The sequence below is a fragment of the Pelophylax lessonae genome, assembly GCF_965119305.1.
Source record: "Pelophylax lessonae genome assembly, chromosome: 13".
In the NCBI taxonomy this organism is placed as follows: domain Eukaryota; kingdom Metazoa; phylum Chordata; class Amphibia; order Anura; family Ranidae; genus Pelophylax; species Pelophylax lessonae.
The window spans coordinates 97,960,372-97,967,084 of NC_138780.1; positions in this window are offsets into that span (position 1 = coordinate 97,960,372).

A 6,713-nucleotide genomic window follows, 5' to 3' on the forward strand; every position below is an offset into this window, starting at 1 on the left:
ATACATGACTCCAACAGTAGAGCAAGTAATACAATCTTTAACCACTTTACCACCGGAGGATTTTGCTGTTTTCCGTCCAGGCCACTTTTTGCGATTCGGCGCTGTGCGAATTCAACTGACAATTGCGTGGTCGTGCGACGCCGTACCCAAACGAAATTTACGTCCTTTTTTTCCCACAAACAGAGCTTTCTTTTGGTGGTATTTGATCACCTGTGCGATTTTTACTTTTTGCGCTATAAACAAAAAAAAGAGCATTTATTTTGAAAAAATAACAATATTTTTAACATTTTTTTATATGAAATTCCCCCCAAAAAAGATGTAAAAAACAATTTTTTTAAAAATTTTTGGCCAATTTGTTTTCTGCTACCTATGTTTGGTAAAAAAAATCGCAATAAGCGTATTTTGATTGGTTTGCGCAAAAGTTATTGCGTTTACTAACAAAGGGAAAGATTTCTGTCATTTTAGGTGTTTTTTTTTTAACGCGTAATGGCGGCGATCTGCGATTTTTTTTTGCGGGACTGCGACATTGCGGCGGACAGATCGGACCCTTGACTGACATTTTTGACACTTTTGGGGGTACCAGTGACATTACTGCAGTAATCAGTGCTATATATATGCACTGTTACTGTAAAAATGACACTGGCAGGGAAGGGGTTAATTTTATTGGAGAGGGAGGGGTTAATGTATGCCTGGTGCTTACTGACGTGTAGGGGGGGAGGTGACTGAGTGAGTCATGGACAGATCGGATGTCCAGCTATGCTGAACAGTCCGATCTGTCACTCTCTGTCACTATGGAGATCCGCCCGCTTGTGTTTACACAGGCGGGCGGATCTCCACACTAGATCGCCGCTGCTCCTCCCCTGGCCCGACTCCCGCTGTGAATGAAAACAGCGGGAGCGAGCCTCAGAAGGGGGAGTGTCTGACGACGTAGTAAAATCAAACAGAGTGATCTTCTTCTGAATAGGGGGATCAATCACCCCTGGGGCCAAAAGCTCCTTCAGGGCGGGTGCTTTTTTGTATATAAACCTAGGTTTTACAGGTAAATGCTGTCCTAATACTTTGTCATACTTCAAAATATCCCAGTGTCTACTCACTATTCTCTCTATTTGTCTAAACTGGGCACTGAAATTAAAAATGAGCTTAAATTCAAAATGAGAAAAAGTGGGTTTAATTGCATCTTGTAAGAGAGTTTTCCTATCTATGTCTTTTACTTCCCTCTGGTCTGACAAAACTCTATCCATTTCATACCCCTTCTCCCTAAACTGATTGACAAGAATATTGTACTGTGGGAGATATTCTGGTGATACTATCCATCCTCTCCCTGGATCCATCAAAAGATATTGTACATGACTAGCTTTAGCTTACAATGCGTTCTACTGCTCTAAGTCTTATTTTTACTGTACAAAAGATTTCGTAAAAAGCCCATGTACCAAAGTTATTACATTTTGTTTAATACATTGTATGATTATTTAAAGACCTAACTTAAGGCCTTCTTTCTTTTATTTTAGTTTGCATGTAGTTCAGCTTTAAACGTGCTCATTATTTTGTTCTCCCACATCAGAGTATCATTTCTTCATGGTAATTAGACCTTGCCACTCATTTCCATAATCTATGCAGAAAAATGAAAAGAAACAGGCCAATAATATCACGTTCTATGTGGAATGGTAATGAATGTACGTGACCAAACAGTGAAAGAAGGTTTCCTTGTATCTCTGTTTGAATAAAGAAGGTTGCTCTTTCAATTATACTGGAACAAATGTCGCATATAAGGAGAACTGTACAACCTAGGGACCAAGATCTTAACATCCTAACAGTTAATTTCAAGAGTCATCAGATTAATAATTATTCCATTTATTCTATTGGATACTCTTGGACTTGACACATCCTTCCCATTCCTAAACTTTTCATTATTTATGAAAATAAAAAATCCAGCTGAAGAGTTTAAAGATTGTTATATAAAATGAGGTCCAAGAGATTGAGAAATATGAACACACAAAGATTAGAACTATTTTCGATCACAGATTCAACTAGCGATTTTTTTTTTTTTTTTTTAACGGTTATTAAATATAGTCTAGCAACATAATAACAATGACTTTTTTTTTTTTAGTTAAACACCACTTGTGCTAATCAATGTCTATCAACTCCCTCGCAAGAGCTTGTGAATTACAGGTCTGTGAATAAAGGGAGGGATCATAACTAAACAAAGTGAGGAGAGGAGTGCTGAGCAGAAACAGCTCAACCAGTTTGGGAAGAAGGATGAAGCCAGCGCTGAAGGTAAGAATGTGGCCACGGGGCAGGTGTGAGTACGAGGGAAGTGTATGTACTGCATATGTGTGGCTGTGTGTGCAAGGGGCTAAACGAAGAAGCAGTTATTAGGAAGAGGGATGTTATTTTCACTATAGGACCTAAGACAGGCCAGATTACTTTATACCTACCTAATCTCATTGGTGGATTTGTTTGGCCATACTCAGTCTAGATCTTCAATTAAGACCAGTGTATGGCCATAAATAAAGACTAATGGGTTTAAATTAATCATATAATAATTCAAATAGCTACATATTTAGTTTATAAATTTGATCTGTGTTATCCCTTTTATATCCCTATCATGCAAATCTTAAATAAATATAGTTAGTGAAGCAACAAAATGATAGCATAAAATGGCCAAACTGGCACTGCACACATTGACTGCAGTTGAATTGTTCAGGTACCCACTGAAGGGCACTAATTAATGTCCATTCCAAACAATTCTGATGCTACCTGATGACAAATCATCCGTGTCCTTGTATAACTGTCAGGAAGTCAATCTGGAAGATGGTCAGGTGATTCTAAAAAAAATAATAATAATTAAGCAGAGATACAGTTTATGCCAAGCATGTTCCTCTAAGAAAAATGGTTTTGAGGGTCTGAACCTGCCTGATGAAAGGATAAAATGCCTTGACTATGGGTATTTTTTGTGATATATGTAAAACAAATATGCAGATGGAGGTTAAGAATTTGACAGTTTGTATCCACCATCATCTACTGCTGCTGTTGGACTTTAACACTCACCATGCTTTGCCTGTCACGTAGAATTATATTTCTGTATAGGCTAAAGTCTAGATTTGGGCTTCTCAGAGTTGTATGCTTATAAAATCTAATACGTAGCTCAGTATGACCTACGCTGCTGTGAAATCGTCTAACGTTGCTTTTTTTAAATTATTTTCTTTTGCTTTACATGCCTTTTTTAGTGTCCAGAGGTTTCCCTGAAAGCAGTGGGGATGTAGCCCTGGACGCATAGATCTCCTCCATGGGCGTCCGCAGGTAGGGGCAAGGGGGGGCAAATGCCCCCCCCCCCCGGAATCTCAACTTCCCCTTTCAAGTGGTTGTTAAGCCACTTTATACTATCCTGTCTGGTCTGGTCTGTTTAACAATCCTGTGTGTCTGTGCGTCTGTGTATGTGTTTTAAAAAATAAGCCATTCTTTACCAGTTTTCAGAGGGCCGCGCGCCGCTCACGTGGCCCGTCGGCTCTCCCCTCTCCCTGTCTGACAGCTGCCTGCAGCGAGCGGGGCCGAGGATTCCTCAATGATATCAGTTGAGAGAGGAGGAGGAAGGGAGGGGGAGAGGAGGAGAGAGGCGGTGGGTCACACGAGCGGCGAGTGGCGCCCTGAAAACTTGTAAAGGTTGACTCATTTTTCTAAAACACAGGCACGGGCACACAGGATTATTAAACAGACTGTAGACAGGATATGAAACTTTAAGTGAAACTACAGCAGCAGGAGGGGAAGGGGGCGGGCACTGACACAGGAGCAGATAGGCAGGGAGAGAAGGAGGAGAGAGGACAGAGGAGGACAGGAGGGCTGCGGATAACGGAGGCACGTAAACTGACCACAGTGTCAGGGCTCAGCAGCCATGGTATACCGTGGTCAGTTTACAGAGGGGAGGACAAAGCCAGGCAGGATCAGCCAGGTATTTTAGGTGATAGAAGGGGCCAAATTACACAGCAAAGCACTGTGCTATATAACATGCTTTATGGGAACGGGATCAATTTTTTTTTTTTAGATTAACAAATGATTTAAAAATAAATGCTGCTGTTTGCTCTTTAAAAATAAATACTCAAAATAAGTATAATGACTAAGCCCCTCCCCTTCATGGCATTGTTAAGAAGGGTCGGAGCATGGGTGACCTAAAATGATGCCCCCCCCCCCTGAAAAAAGTTCTACGGATGCCCATTATCTCCCCTAGGAAGGCAGTGTCACCATTTCCTTCAGGTAAATCTCATACCTAAACCGCGAGATCTTGCAGTATTGTCATACTTCCCATGTGTGAGATGAATTGCATGATGTCATGCTCCTTATCGTGCGCACGCACCATATGGAATTATACTCACTTGCTAGTAAAAAAAACATCCCCCCGTGATCTCACAAGATATCAGTACAGTTTTTTTTTTTTTAATTTCAAGAGATGCATGTAATGTTGTACTGCACATGCGCAATATATGGTGCATTATGCCATGTGCTTCATCTCGTGCATGCACAATATGACAGAATCGCGAAGCAGATTTTCAAAATAGTGGTTCAGGGGCCTAGGTAGCACAGAGGCTGAAAGAAAATGATAAAAAAACTAAATGTCATCAATTTAGGGCTTAGATTTGTAAGTAGTGATAACCTCTGTGATAACCATTGGGAAATTGCTTTTATATTGATTTTTATTATAAGGATCGCTAAATTAACACAGTACTAGTGTAGTAGTATGGGGAAACACCACTTTGAATAGAGCTAAATATGGCTAAATAAAGTGGGTTATGCACATTTGTTAATTGAGATCTAAGAGATACACTATATTGTCAAAAGTATTGGGACACCTGCCTTTACACGCACATGAAATTTAATGGCATCCCAGGCTTAGTCTGTAGGGTTCAATATTGATTTTGCCCACCCTTTGCGGCTAAAACCGGTTTCAACTCTTCTGGGAAGGCTGTCCACAAGGTTTAGGAGTGTGTCTATGGGAATGTTTGACCATTCTTCCAGAAGCGCATTTGTGAGGTCAGGCACTGATGTTTGAGAGAAGGCCTGGCTCGTAGTCTGCGCTCTAATTCATTCCAAGGGTGTTCAGTCAGGTTCAGTTTAAGACTCTGTGCAGGCCAGTCAAGTTCCTCTACCCCAAACTCGCTCATCCACGTCTTTATAGACCTTACTTTGTGCACTGGTGCGCAGTCATGTTGGAACAGGAAGGGGCCATCCCCAAACTGTTTCCACAATGTTGGAAGCATGAAATTATCCAAAATGTCTTGGTATGCTGACACCTTAAGAGTTCCCTTCATTGAAACCAAGGGACTAAGCCCAACCCCTGAAACATAACCCCACACCATAATCCCCCCTCCGCCAAATTATTTTGACCAGTGCACAAAGCAAGGTCCATAAAGACATGGATGAGCGAGTTTTGGGTGGATATAATAATTAAAAAAAAAAAGTATTCTCCCTTTGAACCAGCAGGTGTCACTGCAAGCTCCTTTTTACATGTTTACAGGCTCTTTTTGCCAATGGATCAAAAACGCCTATTGTTAACTGAGTTCTTTAACTTCAGGAACAAATTATATACACAAACAAATGAGTCTCACTGGTAACTCATCCCATGCCTGAAAGCTCCATCTGAGCTTTGATGTAGACACAACCAACCTTCAGGCTGGAAGCTTCTGTTGGACTCTTTTTAGGCTCCATTCACATTAGGAAATTTGGAATTGCGAACACATGTTTGAGTGCCATTATTCTTAACTACTTGTCTGGAAGGTTTTACCAGGGCATTTTGTGTTATTTGCAAATAGAGCTTTCTTTTGGTGATATCAACGCTGGTTTTTTTTTTTTGTTTGTTATTTAAGTTACAAATACTAAAAATTTTGAATAAAAAAGGTAATTTTTCTTAGTGTCTGTTACGAAAAGTTTGCAAACAGATAATCTTTCTTCAAAAATGTAAGCAAAAATGTAGTCTGCTACACGTCCTTGGTAAAAATAATCCAAATCAGTGTATATTATATATTATTCGGTCTGTGTGAACGTTATAGCATCTGCAAGTTACGGTATATATATATATATATTTAGAAATTGATTAATCCTGATGTACTGATGGCCTTTCTCATTTTTTTGAGAACTCAAAATGCCAGGACAGTACAAATTACCCCTTTTTGGAAAGTAGACAGTCTAAGATATTTAGTAAGAGGCGTGGTGAGGTTTTTTGGGGGTTTTTTTTACCCTTTTTTTTTTTACATGCTGTCAGCAGTGCAGTGCTGCGTCATCATATGACTGGTGCATGGTAATGATCACTGTTATAAGCAATATCTTTAGCTGTCATGAATGGCTTTTCATTCATGACAGCTTGTTTACTATTGTGATCGGCTGCAGCACCCATGATACAAGGTGCTGTGATTAGTCCAGGTACCATTTGATAGTTGTGGGCCATTTACAGCATCACAATAATAAGAAAAACAGTCATGAATGGAAGCCATTCATGACTGTTTTCTTTACATTGTAATCATGTGCTCTCTATGACCAATCATAGCTGTCACATGTTACCCTGCCACTCACAGTGGTTAGGTGCCAATCACTGTGTCCACCAGGCATAGGTTTGCACTGCTGTGCACCCCGGGGATGCGCCAGTGCTCATGTGCTCAGTGACGTATCAGTACCTCACTGAGCAGGCAGCAAATGGTTAATGCCACCCCAAACATGATGCAATTTTG